Source organism: Talpa occidentalis, unplaced genomic scaffold (assembly GCF_014898055.3).
Source record: "Talpa occidentalis isolate TD23 unplaced genomic scaffold, MPIMG_talOcc4v2.1, whole genome shotgun sequence".
Taxonomy (NCBI): Eukaryota; Metazoa; Chordata; class Mammalia; order Eulipotyphla; family Talpidae; genus Talpa; species Talpa occidentalis.
In genome coordinates, this window is record NW_026555331.1 from 19,517,150 (window position 1) to 19,533,642 (window position 16,493).

Consider the following 16,493-nt stretch of genomic DNA (forward strand, 5'->3'; position numbering starts at 1 on the left):
CTTCTCAAAATCTTCCCAAATATAGATGAGGAGGGAACACTTTTAAACTCATTTTACAGGGCCAATAATATTTTGATACCAAAACCACATATGGTCACTAAAAGAAAAGAAAATACAGGCCAATATCTGTGAATAAAGCTGGAAAAATCCTCAACAAAATATTAGTAAACCAAATATAACAATACACTACAGGGATCATACGACACGATCAAGTGAGATTTATTTATAACCAGGGATTAAAGAATGGTTCCATATCCATATATCACTCAATTGTGCTACACACATCACATTAACAAATAAAGGATAAAATTCATATTATATATATATATATTTTTTTTTTAAGATTTATTTATTTATTTATACAAGCACTGGGTACAGTCAGAAGCATGGGAGGGTGAGAGAATTCACCAGAGCCAGAGCAGGGAGCAGAACAGGCAGAAGGACCGAAGTACACTGCTGAGGGGAGCAGCGGGCGGCAGGAGAGGTCTGCGCGCCATGTGGGACCCTCCTGCAGTGGCCGGGGAGCAGCCGGGGATCGAACCAGTGCTGCAGAGGCCGCGAGCAGCTTCACAACCCAGCGCTCAACCGCTGCGCCACCAGGGAGGCCCCATATTATATATTTTTATTAGTCATTATTATTCAGTCATAAAAAAGGAAGGAAATCCTGCTACTTGCAACAACACAAAAGGACATTGAAGGCATTATGTTAAATGAAACAAATCAGAGAAGACAAATACTATATGATCTCATTTATATGTAAAATCCAAAACAAAAAAGAAGTAGTCACAGATATTGAGAACAAATGGAAGTTGCGGAGGCAGTGGTGGAAGGTAAGCAAAAGTGAAGGTGGTCAAGAGATACAAATTTCCAGTTATAAGATAAATAAGTCCTGGGGATAAATACTACAGTATGTGACTATAATTAACAATGCCATATTGCATATTTGAAGGTTGCTGAGAGTAGGTCTTAAAAGTTCTTACTGCAAGAAAAAAGTTGTAGTATTTTGTGGCAATTAATGTTAACTGAATTTATTCTGATAATCATTTAGCTCCTTTTGTGTGTATATGCATATGTGTGTCTCTCTCAAATTATTGTGTTTTGTACTTAAAAATGCAATATTGTGTGTCAATTATATCTCCATTTGAAAAATATCAAATGTTATAAGGTTGTGGAGAAATTATCACCTTTGTGTATTGCTGATGGTAAAGCAAAATGGTGTGGCCACTATGGAAAACAGTGTTGCAACTGGTCCAACCACTCTGGAGAGCTGTGTGGAGATTTCTTGACCTACTAAACACAGAGCTTCCATATGATCCAGCAATTCCACTCCTAGGTATTTACCCAAAGGACACAGAAACATCAACTCCAAAGAGCACCTGCACCCCTATGTTTATAGCAGCGCTATTTACAATAGCTAAGCTTTGGAAACAGCCCAAATACCCAAAAATAGATGACTGGATCAAGAAGATGTGGTACATATACACCATGGAATATTACTCAGCATTCAAAAAAGATAAACACATGCAATTTGCAGCAACATGGATGGCGCTAGAAGAGATCATGCTCAACGAAATAAGCCAGAAAGAAAAAGAAAAATACCGGATGGTCTCACTCATAGCAGGAATCTAGAAAACTTAAATAAGGGACCAGGAAAATGAATAACTATAAGAAAGTGAAAATCAAAATCAACAAAAAACTATGAACCAGAGACACTTTTTGGGGGGTGGGGGGGCGGGAGGGGAGGGATTGGGGTCAGAATGGGGGGGTTGAAATTGTATGGGGAATATAAAAATAAAATTTATTATTTAAAAAAAAAAACCAGTGTTGCAGTCCCCCCAAAAATAAACACAGAATTACCATAGGATATAATTCCACTGCTACATATATACCCAAAAGAAGTGAAAGCAGGGACTTGACCCCTTGCTAACGGTGGAAGCAGCTCATGTCCAGTGACAGTTGAATGGATAAACAAAGTGTGGTTATGTTCCTACAACAGAATATTAAAAGGGAAGAATATTTTTGACATGCTGCACAACCTGGAGGACATTATATTAAATTAGCCAGCCACATCACAAAAAGACAAATAATATATGTGAGGCTCCTAGATTGTCAGATTCATGGTGAAGGAAGGACTAAGGAGTTATTGTTTCATGGATACAGAGCTTCAGTCTGGGAAGATGAGAAGTGTTCTAGAAATGAATGATGGCACCATTTGCAGAGCAAGTGAACTTAAATGCCACAGAACTGTGCACTAAAAAATGGTTAAAATGATAAATTTTCAATAAGCATTTTACCACAGTAAAAAAAAAATTGTGGTGTTTTAGAAAGGAAAAAAAGAAGTGGCATTGTGACTGAGTGTGGGATGTGAGTGTAGGGGAGGCAGACAGAGGCACTCAACAATACAATTTAATGGGAGCTAACACAAAATAACTCAATAATTCAGATAAATATTTCCTCAATGCAAAATTAGACTTTTTCTTCTGAGATAATTGTAGATTCATGTGCAATTGTAAGAAATATTCCTGTTACTCTTTACCCAGTTTCTCTCAATAATAACATCTTATAGAACTGTAGTAAAATATCATAAATATATTGGGGCTGTCAGAAAAGCCATAATGCGTTTTTGCTTGAAAAACACAGAAAAAATATGTCATGACTTTTCCGACAACCCAGTAGTATAAAACTATAGCAAAACACCACAACATTGACATAGTGAAGATACACAACATTTCCTACCTGCACAAAATTCATTCATGTTGCCCCTAACCCCCTCAACCATGTCCCATCCATGGTCTAAAAGATCCCCAGCATTCCAAGTCTCCCATGGGGAGAATTAGAAAGAAAACATGGTGAGATTCAGTCTCTGTAACACCTTACTGTCTCGATGCTATTTCTGCCACTGGTAATAAGATTCAAATGTGTTGTAAGACAAGGCCCTGGAAAATCTCTGTTAATATGGGAAATATTGTCAGGGTGATTGTTTCTTCTCCTTTTATACCATATATTCACTTTTTATTGAGCTTGTTAATGTTACAGAGTTCTTGCAGGGCTAAAGTATGCCTGAGAATTCAAAGAAAGAAATGGTGCAATGGACAGCGTCCTCATCCACCCATCATACTGCACATTAAAACTTGATTCATGTGCATTTTGATAACTTCACAATCTTTTAAAAAGTTATAATAGAGTTGGATTTTTAAATCTGCAGTCTTCAGATTTTTAACCCTTAGATAACACTTCCACATATTCACCTCAGTTCATTCCTCAATAACATAATCCCTAACAAAATTATGCCTAAAAAAATGCATACTTTTCAGGGAAAAATATTACTTCAGTGCCAAGAGTTTAAGATTTTTGGTTCCCAAATGAAGTCTTTGGTTTAACCAAGAATTCCTGGTTTCTCACTTAGTTATCCAATGTTTCCTTGGCTGGCTCAGCTTCTTCATACAATGTTCTCAAGAGCCACATAACATTGTCACTGCTCAAATTCTTTGTCTATAGAGGGTGCTCTGACCCCTTGAAACAGACACTGATCACCTCCCCAACATAAATCAATGGGCCTGCCATTTCTTTTTTCCTAACAGAATCCTACTTTTGTCTTATTCATTCATTTCTGAGTATCCTGTTTCTAGAAAGCGTTGGTCCCATCTCAAGTCCAGAAAATATGTTTTTATTTGTCTAAAGACGGGCCCATTTTCTTTGCTACTGGTGTAGCCATGAACTTGTATAAAATTCAGAAGAGTAAAATGTAAGCACTTATGCATGGAAAAAATGACCACCTTGAGTAGCTCTGAAGATGAAGCCAACACAAAGGAGGGCAAAATCCTAAGAATTAAGAAAAGTAAACAGATGTGGCGCCAGACCTTTAGTGCCTACATTTGTCCTTGACAGGTGTTAAGTGAGAAAAATCAATGTCCTTATTTAATTTAGTTGGATTGTGAGTTTTCTACTTTCAGCCAAAGGCATCTTATCTGATAGATCCTAATATCCTACCAAAGATTTGGACCGAGGCACAAGGGAAGCAATGTCCTTTTTACTCTATGGCAATGCAGATATAGCTGATATCAAAGTCTGTACAGCCTCTCTATTTATACACATACACTTTACCGATACAATGTTTGAAGACCATTTGTAAATCATTCTGCAAATTCCTTTAGTTTTCCTTCTAGGTGTTACTTTGATGTTGGACATTTCCCTGTTTAACAACAGATTGAAAACTATATACTAATAGGAAAAAAATCACAGCAGTCCCAGACACAAATCCCCATAGGTGATTTGTATGGAACAAAAAGGTCTCACAGGTAATCAGAAAAATGATATCACATCACACTAGCTCTGCCCTTGTTGGCCTATTTTGTTACTTTAATTACAGACATATGAAAGGACAAATTAGCTAATTCTCTGAGGTGAGTCAGGCAGGGACAGAGCCCAAACCAAAAGGATCCCAGATTTACTTGGCAAGACCACATCTTCCTGGGGAGTTTAGACAATTTATGGATGACACAGCTGCAGATCTTGGCTATTCTGATTTAGCGACCCATGGTGCAAGAAACTGCAATGCAGAGGTAATTACCAGTGGGCGTAAGCGTGGTTCTCAATGCCTGTGGAGCTGCTTATTTTCACTCTGTCTTTCTGGTCCATCCCCATCCATTTCCTTTACAGTTATAAGCTTTGATTGCTGGTCAGTCAATACAGCCTTTGTCAAAGTCCACAAATAAAGGAAAAGAAGAAATAAGGCAGTTACTTGAATAATGCTTCTCAAATATTCAAGGGCAAACAAATCTCCTGGAATATTGTGGTGTGGTTTTTTGTTTTGTTTTGTTTTGTTTTTAAAGATTTATTTATTTATGCATACAAGAACTGGGGTACAGGCCAGAGGTGTGGGGGTGAGAGGATTCACCAGAGACAGATTGGGGAAAAGAACAGGTAGACTGACTGAAAATACACTACTGAGGGGAGCAGCAGCGGACAAGACAGGAGAGGTCTGCTGCGCCATGTGGGTCAGCTCCCTGGCCAGCTGGGAATCGAACTATTGCGCAGAGGCTATGGATCGCTTCACAGTGCTGTGCTTAACCTCTTGCGCCACCAGGAGGCCCTCCTGGAATATTTTTAAAATACAAATTGTGATTCATTATGTCCTAGGTGAGAGCAGAGTTGTATTTCTCATTAGCTCCCAGATATTGCTAATGCTATTGGTCAGTGGACCACTTGGTTAGCAAGATAGGAGGGTCCCATAGCACCAAGAACTGCTTTAGAATTTTCTTAGATAATAATGAGCCTGAGATTTTGCTATTAGGGGACTTGCACTGATGGGTTAAATAGCTTGCAATCATCCAGCCCCTCTAGTGGATGAAATCGTGACATGGAGGGAAAACAGATTTCAGGGAGAGTGTGGAAAGGACATGAAGATGGAGTCTTGGCACTATAGGGATCCTGGTTTCAGTGGCTCCTGCTGAATCCGAGTCTGGTTTTTGAACACTTAATCAGATTGCAGAACCAATAACTTCTTCTCTTTGCTTAATCAACTAGAGCTGAGTTTCTATTATAACCAAGATTCCTGACCATGAAAAATTGGTCCGTAACTAAATAAGTTATTATATAATCTCGTGGAAGAAATATGAACTGGCAAAAAGTATTATTTGAAAAAGAATATTGGCATGGACAAATAATATAAGGTTAAGTAAGAAAACATAATACCAACAGATATACCCAGCATCACCTGAATTATTAAAATTTATGAAGAATATTTGTAGAGTAAATGATTGTCAGGCTTTTCTGCCCTCCCATCATTAGGATTAATGATGGATCCCTGCGGTCCTGAATGCATGCCTGATGGCGGGCACCAGAGTAGGGTGTGGGCATGCGTATGTGGGTACACCTGGGCTGAGAGACTAGGCTCATAGGAGTGGCGTCACGGAATGACCAGAGGGACAATAAGCGAGAGAACAAACGGAAGCAGAGGCGAGAACCAGCAGGAGAGAGAGAACGAGACCACAAGAGAACGCCAGAGAGCCCAGAAAGAATGAAGACTTGCTGGGCACTGGGAGGCCTGCCAGCCTCCTGGTCTCCCCGTGTAGGGTAAGGTAAAAGGTATCAAGCTTTTCTGCCCTCCTGCCATCAGGATAGATGAGGGAACCCTGTGATCCTGAATGCATGCCTGATGGCTGGTACCTGAAGTGGGTACACCTGTGCTAAGACTGTGCTTTTAAGCGCGGCGTCACAGGGACGCCAGAAGAAGCCGAGAAGCAGCAGAAGCCGAAAGAGAAGCCGAGAGAGAAGCAAGAGAAGCAGAAGATGAGAGAAGCCGAGAGAGATGCAAGAGAAGCAGAGCCGAGAGAAGGCCGGAGAGCCCACAGAGTGAAGACCTGCTGGGGGCCGGGAGGCCTGCCAGCCTCCTGGCCCCCCAGCACCCCTGCCTGCCATATGCCTGGTGAACCCCAATAAAAGACTTGCAAAAAACCACTGAGGACTCTGACTCCTCCTTTACCCGGTCTGCATGGGATCAGAAAAACTGCACTGTGCCCTGTTCCTGACCTTTACACCCCGGCACCCCTGCACCCCTGCCTGCCATGTACCTGGTTGCTGCACTACATGTAAAAGCTCAATAAAAGCCTGAAAAAGCCACCGAGGGCTGCAGGACTCCTCCTTCACCCGTCTGCTCGGATCATGGAGAACCAATCCTGACACTACAATGTTAAAAGTCAGTACTCAAAAACATAAGTAAGTAGTTTTGTAGTCTGAAAAGCAGCCTGTTCTAATCCCAGGAACCTGTGAGCCCCACATAAAATAACCTAAAATATCCTATCCGTGTCCTAATCCGCAAAAGTTATGGATATTAACTTAGGTGACAAAAGGGAGTATCGCTAAAGTGATTAAATGAATGATCTTGAGGATAATATAAATCACAAGGGTCCTTTAAAGGGGAGGCCGAAGAGTCAGTGTCAGAGGGGATACAATGATAGAAGCAAACTGGAGTTACATGTTTTGAGGATGGAGGATGGGGTTGTTAGGAACAAAGGAATATGGCTGGCCCAAGAAGTTGGCAAAGAAATGGATTTTGCCCTCAAAGCCTCCAGAGGAAACGGTGCTGCAATACCTGAATTTAGCCCAGTGAAACCGACTTAAAACTTTTGAGCTAGAGCTCTAAGATTAATATTATACCTGGTGGCGCAGCGGTTGAGCTCTGGGTTGCGAAGCTGCCCGCAGCTAGGCAGCGCCGGTTCGATCCCCGGCTGCTCCCCAGCCCCGGAGGAGGGTCCCACATGGCGCGCAGACCTCTCCTGCCGCCTGCTGCTCCCCTCAGCAGTGTACTCGGTCCTTCTGCCTGCTCTGCGCCCCGCTCTGGCTCTGGTGAATTCTCTCACCCTCCCGCGCTTCTGACTGTACCCAGTGCATGTATAAATAAATAAAAATAAATCTAATAAATAAATAAATCTTTAAAAAAATATTATCTTTAGGTTGTTTAAAGCCATTATATTTGTGATTATCTCTTACAGCAGCAATAGGAAACAAATACAGTAGTTGTCTCAGCTTTCCTTTAATGAATTGCTATTTTTATTTATTTTTTTAAAGATTTATTTATTTATTTATACAAGCACTGGGGACAGTCAGAAGCGTGGGAGGATGAGAGAATTCACCAGAGCCAGAGTGGGGACCAGAACAGGTAGACTGACGAAATACACTGCTGAGGGGAGCAGCGGGTGCGGAGGAGAGGTCTACGTGCCATGTGGGACCCTCGCCGGGGGCTGGGATTGAACTGGCACTGCAGAGGCTTCGGGCAGCTTTGCAGCCTCAACCACTATGCCACCAGGGGAGGCCCTGAATTGCTATTTTTATAAGAAACACAATTTAACAATTAGGATAGCTTCTATAAAGTAAGAGGTAATTATACTTTTTTTACATTTTAACTTAGCTTGATTACTGTTCTTTTCTAGGACTATAGGGTATAATCACAGTGAAGTCTTATTTCCACACATCTATCAGGAGAATATGACTCTGTCTTAATAGAATTCTGACCCATCATTCCCCTAGGAAAAGTCCTATCTTCTGCTGTTCATTTTCAACAGGTGACTTATAGCGCAGTTCACAGGATTGACACCTGATAAAAACCAAGGGGCCCACTGACACACACAAGTCGAGAGGCACAAGAAAGACAGGGAAAGCTCATTTGTCCCTCAGAATTCCCACTTCTTAGTGTATTCCCAACACTGAGACTCTGGAATCACGAAAAACCACAATAAAAGCAAACCAAAAAGAAGGTGGCATGCCTGCTATATGTGTCAGGGAGTCTAGTGTAAAAGAGAGCTGAGCACTCCAAATGTTGCCCACAAAACAACTAAATCAGGTTAGAGTGCTGGCCTGGCATCCGCAGTCCCAGGCTAAGCTCACTGTCCCCTTGTGAGCCCGCACAGTCCTCTGTGTAAATTTCTGTCAGGCTTATCCCACCCTGTGCAAGTTACTTATTGGTATATTCATCTCCCCAACTAAACTGATTTCCTCTATGTATGGTCTATGTCTTATTCCTCTTTGATTTCCCAGTTTAATATAGTCCATAGACAAGGTATTTAATAAATGTTTGTTGAAATAAGTTTAATTGAATCCTGGCCTGAGCAACAGAACCTTAGAATTCTTACCCAAGATAATGAAAATTCAAGTTTCTTGATTCTATCTTCAAAGAATTTGCTAAAGTAGAACAACATGACATCTTGACCAACGATCCCCCAGGCTTTGGACAAACAGAGATTCCTTCTAGAGGAAACCCGTCAATTCCTATTTAAGTTTATATTTCAAAGGGTAAAATGCAGACAGTGCCCCAGACCTCCAAATAAATTCATGATGAATGATTGCCCTATTAAGTCCCCTAGTTTCTCTTCCCCAGCATTGATTCAAGCCAGGCCAATACTGATTGATGACAGCTCTATCACTCCATCCTCAAGGAGCTTTGCTTAGTGTGGGTGGAAGTAAAAAAAAAAATTTCTAAAATTCTTGCTCCCTTAAGATTTTTTCAAGAGGCAAGTAAAATGGCTAGATGGAGTTTCTTCAGCATATAGTAATTGTAAATAAGCATTTTGGTTTTGAAGTCATACTAATCTGGTGACTTATAGCTGTAAGTCTTAACTTTTGATAGCTGAGAAACAATGCACATACTATTTTATCTATCTGAACTTTTGTTCTTTTATTTAAAAAAAAAAAAAGAAAACCATCTATCATGGAGACTGTTGTGAATTTTTCTAAATTTTGTAATAGAATTCTTGCATACAGAAAATACTCAAGAAATAATAGTTGCTATTTGTATGAGTAATAATTGTTATTCAAATAAGAGGGAGAGATATATGGATATATATATAAAGTCAATCCAAATGAGAATTCAGGGTTATTTCTAATTAGTTATGTCTTCTCTCTTTGATGGAAATTCTGTGGACCAAGATGAAACCATCCTTGCTTCACCCTTAGATGGACTATAAGGGAGAAAAATACCCAAAGGACATGTATCTTCAAAGGTAGGATTGTTGGATATAGGCAACATCAAACCTACTCTCTCTGAGCAATTTATTTTTTAAAGATTTATTTATTATTTATACAAGCACTGGGTACAGTCGGAAGCGTGGGAGGGTGAGAGAATTCACCAGATTCAGAGTGGGGAGCAGAACAGGCAGACAGACAGAAGACACTGCTGAGGGGAGCAGAGGGCGGCAGGAGAGGTCTGCGTGCCATGTGGGACCCTCTCTGGTGGCCGGGGTTTGAACTGGTGCTGCAGAGACTGCGGGCAGCTTCGCAGCCCAGCGCTCAACCACTGCGCCACCAGGGGAGGCCCTGAGCTATTTTTAATATTTATTTATTTATTTATTTATTTATTTATTATTTATTTATTTATTTAGTAGAAGAGCTGGGGTGTGGGCCAGAGGTACAGGGCAGAGTGGGGGGAGGGAGATGGTGTGCTGAGAGGATTCACCAGAGAGAGTGGGGAGCACAGCAGTCAGATCTACTGAAATACACTGCTAAGGGGAGCAGCAGGCAAGACAGGAAAGGTCTGCTGCACCATATGTGGGTTAGCTCCCTGGCTGGGATGGAACTCAGGCCTCAGTGATAGCTGTGAAACTTAACCCCTAGGCCCCTGGAAGCCCCTGGAGCTATTTATATAAGATTTTAAAATTGTACATTCTAGGTCTCACCTACAAGGGTTTTGTTTTGGTTGGATTGACTGGACCCCAGGAATTGGTATGTTAAGCAGGTGATGCTCTGAGGGATGTTGATGCCATGGTCACCATGGAGAAACTGTTCAACACAAGCTGGAACTGAGTCAGAACAGGAGCTGCTCTGCTGCTATGGTGACCCCCAAACTTAACGAGGTGAGAATGAGGGAGAGTGCCTCAGCTTTCATTCTGTGCCTGTCCTTGTAACTTGGTGAGAAGGGCCTGAAAATGCTCAGAAAAGCAACACTACAGGGCAGTTAAATTTGAGCAAATACTGAGCATGTAACCTGGGAAAGTGTTAAACCCCTTACATCTGAGGCCTAATAGTAGGAAGTCCTTAGAGATGACGTAATGAAATGGCAGGAAGCATAAAAACAAGGCTACTAGGCCTAAGTCATAACTGTCAAAGCTTTAGAGCAAGCAGCATAAACTTATTTGACCCATATTTGGTAATTTATGTGACATTCACTCTATCCTCATTCATTCCTTTAGTTAGCAAATGGTGCCTACTATATAATGAAGTCTCAAAAGGGTTTTCTTTTCTACTAGAGTAGACATAATTTAAATAAGATGGTCAGTTTTTATAAAGGCATCAAGACAGACTGCTGTTTTCTTATGTCACTGATTTAAGAGAAACAGTCATTGAATATCTCCTTGTCTCTGGTACACATCTTTATTAGATGACTTGAGTGTTACTTGAAATGTCACTTGCCTTACCAACTTTTAAAGCCCCCAGGCAGAGATATTTTTTAAATTATTTATAAATAATTTTCTCATTTATAGCTATACCTTGCCTTGTGCTAAAAAATAAAAGTCAGAGTGGTGTTATATATTATGGAATCAAAGAATTTTATGGCTGGAAAGAGTTTTATATAACACTAATCTCAATGTAATAAAATTCATTATTTATATATGTTTCCCATATCACAAACTCAGGAGGAGAGACTGTATCTTATTTATCAATAAATCCTAGCACATCAAGGGTTCAGTAAATAGAGATCCACATATGAGTACCACTAAGTGAATGTTGTCCTTCAAAATGATACTTTGGGAAACTGAATATTTTTCCAATAATACTAATACTCTATAGAATCCCTCTCAAATTTGAAATTATCTTCAGAACAAGTTTCAAAAGCACCTGAGATTATTTTATTTTTTGTTTTGTATGTAAATATATATAAAGATTATGTATGTGTATGTACTGACAACTACTATTTCTGTTTCTCTGGATAACTATATATATTCGATTTCCTCATGTGAAATGGAAAATAGAACCATCTTTTTTTTTGTTTTTTAGAACTGTGCCAAATACCTTACATGTATTATATTAATAATTCTTTAACACTTGCCTGATGTATATAATCATCCTCCATATTTCTACTTACTCAAAGTTCCTGCTCCTTATGGCACTGTCTTCCCTTGGGGTAATATGCTCCTCCACCCCCCCAACTGACTGATTCTCTTTGTATCTCATGGTTAAAATCCAAGGAATGAGAATCTGATGGATCCCAGTTACAGACTGGTCCATGCTGGGCAAAATTCTCAAACCAGGCTACGCTATCATCTGACCTATAATTGGGTTGTCCAGATTCCCACAATTAAGCCAATAAGCTTTGCACAGGTTGTTGACTTAGCAAGCTTGTTCAGGTTGGATCCCCATTTAATTTCTTTTCAAAATGAAGGAAGAGCATCAAGGCCACACCAGAGTGTTCTCTTCCAGAAAAAAAAAAAAAAGTCTAGTAAGTGTTTTTAACCTTAGCAGGTTCTTCTCAATTCTTTTCTTTAGGCATGGAATAAGAAAACCCTGGAGGAGAGTGCTGATGGGGAGACCATTAGAGAAGGCTGGAGCTCCCTCTAGGGGCAGAAAAAGGTATTCTTAAATACAGTACAGGCTCTATAAGCAAATTTCTTTAAGAAATTCAGTAATTTTAAAATACAGCAACATCACCAGAACAACCTGACAGAATCACAGATTTAACAATGCTCCTCTGATAACATAGTCATCCAGCAAATATTAATTATCTGCTATAAACATATAACAGCAAAAGTAATTTTGAAATGGGAAGAGGAACCAAATAAATGTTTTTCCAAAGAAGACATTCAAATGGCCAACAAGTATATGAAAGGGTGATTTATAGCAATCATCAGGAAAATGCAAATCAAAACCACAATGAGATAGTCATTCTAACAGGTATGAGATGCTATCATCAAGGAGACAAGTGTTGTCAAGGATGTGGAAAAAAGGGAACCTTTGTACCCTGTAGGTGGGCATGTAAATTGGTATAGCCCCTGGGCCAACAGTATGGAGATTCCTCAAAAACAAAAAATAGAACTACCATTTGATCTGGCAGTTTCACTCCTGGGTATGTATCTAAAGGAACTGAAAACAGAATATTGAAGAAATACATACATTCCAAATTTATTGCAGCATTGTTCATAATAGCCAAGATATGGGAACATCCTGCCTGGCAGTAGATGAATGGATAGAAGATGTTCTAATTATGTATAGAAACTATTGCTCAACCATGAGAAAGGAGATCCTATTGTTTATGGCAACATAGGAGGAACTTAAGAGCATTTTACTAAGTGAGATTAGATAGAGAAAGGCAAATACTATATGATATCAATTATATGTGAAATCTAAAGGAGATGAACTTGTAGAAACTGGAGTAGAATGACAGTTATTAGGACCTGGGTGATGGGGGAATGGGGAGATGTTGTTTAAGCAGATGAAATTGAAATCACCAGACAAATAAGTCCTGGAATCTAATGCACAGTTTAGAGATCATAGACAATACTACACTATAAACTTCAAAGTTGCTCAGAAACTAGACCATAATTTTTCCCATAACATGCACAAAAAGATATTATGTAAAATGATACAAGTGTTAGCCAACATGGTTGAAATCAAATTGCCATATAAATATATCAAATCAACATGTTGTACACCTTACACTTACACATCTCTCAGTAAAAGTGTATTTTAAAAAGTCGTGTTGTGCGACTGAAATAGATGCAATTCTTGGTCAATTACACCTCAAAAAGGCTGGAAAAATGTTTAAAAATGTTTTAATTTTCAAAATATGGCAATATCTTCAGAAAGCTCTTAGAGTGACATATTTAACAACCCTACTTTGATTACATAGTCATTCAGCAAATATTAGGTATCTATTATCTACCAAGCACTGTGTAAGAAACAGGGTATTCGGAAATTACTGTTTTTAAAAAAATATCACTTTTATGCAATATACTATGTAATTACAATCATTCCACATATAGTGTACATAATAGTCTTATGGGATGCTAGAATTAAAGATGTCTCTCAAAAGGCATCATCTATTTCTGCCACCCAGAAATTCCTTAAATTCCCCATATACATAATCATTTATAACAGTAAGACATCACTTTTTTTTTTAATTTTAATACCTACATGCTTAAAATTCTTGCAACAGGTGTTCTAAAGCTGACAGAAAGAAGAGCAAAATAGACAATAATTAACTGGTTGACAACTTACATTGGGGCAAGAAAGAACAAAGATAGAAATATTAAGCCTGGAGTTTGCTTGGTGTTTGGGTTGGTTGACTGGATATACGGGGTTCTACATTTAGGTCTATGATCCATCTCAAATTAAATTTTGTCTGGAAAGAGTTAAGGGTCAATATTTTTTTTTTTTCTACTTGGATAGATCCAGTTGTAATAGCAACTTTTTGACATTCCATGTAAAATGTGAGTTGGTAAACAAAGAGTTGCCACAAGTCTGATTTCAACAGGTAGACTAAATGGCCTGACAAACCCATCCAAACTGTTTGGCCCAAACAGTTTGGTTCTGTCTGATGACTGTCTCACAATTTCCTGAAGGGAGAAGGCACACACACAGCTGGAGTGTGTCCTATCTCTGCATGCCTGTGCATAGCCCAACCTAGAACAAGCTATGCTGCTGCTCTCCTCCTTCCCATGGACTTATCCTTTAAATATCTGCTCTGAACTCCTTTCTAAGAATCAGGTAAATTCTCCTTCCCTGTACTGGTTCCCTCATGCCTGAATCTCTTAATAAAGCCTTGCCTAGTTCAAGTATATACTCTGGATAATCCTTTTCCTAGAGGGCAAAGAACACTATTTTAATTCATACAGAAACACTTTCTTCATTAAATTCACTTGCCTCTGACTTTCCCATTTTGAATACACACTCCTGGACAGCATGGACTTTATTTTTTCTCTCTTTGCATCTCAATCAGGATTTGATTCTGTACTGACTAATAGGGAAGAAAAATGACAGTAGCTTTAATCAGTGTGTCCATTAGATATTCCTAAGTGACCAATCATTCAAAGGGGAAATATGTTTTGTGTAATAATGGAGCAGAAAAGTACTCACCTTTTCTTACTTTCTCCAGCAAAAGTTCCAAGAATGTGCCCATCTCTGAACAAAGCTGATGGAGGCCAAGAGCATGTGATTGATCGCTGCTAACTCTTAGTCACATGCCAGAGTCTAGCTCTGGGAGTGCCATGAACTCCATCTGAACCACGTGAGCAGAGAAAATAGCTAAGAAGATTTTCACCAAGGACAACTGCAACATTGCTCGCAGAAGAAGGATCAATGAAAGCTGGCAGGTAAGAACCAAATGGCCACTATTAATTATTTTGCATTAGCATTGAATGAAAGCACCTCCTTCAGAGAATTTGATTTGATTTTCTAAAATATCTCATTAGAGACAGATTTGCAGCCAATGATGAAAATAACTGCTTCAAATCAAAATGTTTTCCTTCTCTTCCTTAGGAAGGAAGAGAAGGCTCAAGTCTGTGCCTGAGAAGTTACCAATAAGGGGTGGGTAGGAGAAAGAACAGGGGTGATAGAACAAGCATTTCTTAGATCATCTTCTAAAATATGCGTTTCAGTGACTGCATAGTATTCCATTATACCCTGTATTTATTGAATATGTACTGAATGTCAAACTCTACTTACTTGCAATTCATATTAACCCTATTTTACTAAGAAGAAAACTGAATCAGAGTGAAGGTCCGATTGACTGGAACTGCCCAACTCTCAAATCCAAGTTCTTTTCACCATTGGAGTTTCTCAGCCTCGCTACCCAAGAAATACTGGAGAACATTTACATTACTCAAATGCCAGGGCCCCACCCAAAGTAAGGGAATCTAAATTTCACCATTAGGGTTTGGGCATCTATTAATTTTTTCACTATTCCCGTCATTCTGATGCACCCTAGGGGCTACAATCCACTGTCCCACAACATTCTGCTTCTCACAATAATTGTAAATATCCTATTTCCGACTTCCTTTTCCCCTTTTCACCTTCAGTGAGTGACTTTCTTCTCCTCCTTTTGTTATTTAACCAAAGCTACCAAAATATCTCAGATGGCCCAGAACGTGTTTAGCCAGGACAAGGTTAGGAAAAAAATGCATGATAGGCTATTCCATCCAGAAAGCCTAAAGTACATTCTCACTTTAGTGAGAAATAATAGGGGATGGGAAGGTGCTGTCTTCCCAGGAGGTCAGGGCAAAGTGTGTATTAATGCAAAAACATAATGACATAGACAGACCCTTTGAATGTGGTAAGATGATGGCTACCTTAGAATTGGCTTTTTTTTTTTTTTTTTTTTTGATTTGCAGAGCTACGAAGGAAAAACACAATGTGACTCTGTCCTCTGGAATTAGCAATGACCTCTAGGAAACACAAATTCAGGATTCATGAGAGTACCTAGGTACAGCCTTGACCTGTACCTAGACTTGTTTTAAAATACGTGTTTTATATTTAAAAGAGAATACACACATGCATACACACACACAATCTCTATCTCAATGTCTCCTCAATACACATTCAGATTGTCCCCAATCAGAATAATACATACAACAAAATGAAGAGAATGGAGTAAATGATTTTTAAAGGTAGATAGAATTAATATTACAGTAGGATACACGATTCTTTGTTAACCAACATATTCCAAATATTTCTACCTTTTTGCCAAAATCTAAGATTCTTTTTTCTATCTGCTGGTTATTTCCAAATGTCAAAGTGCTCAAGGAATAAAGTTTTTTAATTAATATTTTATTTTATGTAATTCTTACATCATTTTTCATTTTTGCACAATGTATGCTTTTTCATTTTGATTATAAAGAATAAAGTTTTAAGCTGTGTATGTGGTGCATTGGTAAAGTTAGGAGGTCACAATTTTGTCACACATGTGATACTGAAACAATGTGATACTGAAAGTCATGGGTTAGGAAGGCTGGAGAGCCCATGATTTAGGTGATCATACTAGTTCATTCCATCCAATTCAATTCATTCAT

At 39.1% G+C, this 16,493-nt stretch overlaps 1 long non-coding RNA gene across 1 annotated transcript; it reads left to right on the forward strand.

Annotated features, from left to right (window-relative positions):
- The first annotated feature begins 10,238 nt into the window (after positions 1-10,238).
- On the forward strand, positions 10,239-14,797 carry LOC129145272 (uncharacterized). The gene is made up of 3 exons (XR_008550576.1): positions 10,239-10,346; positions 11,977-12,060; positions 14,582-14,797. It is a non-coding gene; the product is annotated as an uncharacterized LOC129145272 (long non-coding RNA).
- Positions 14,798-16,493: the final 1,696 nt, after the last annotated feature.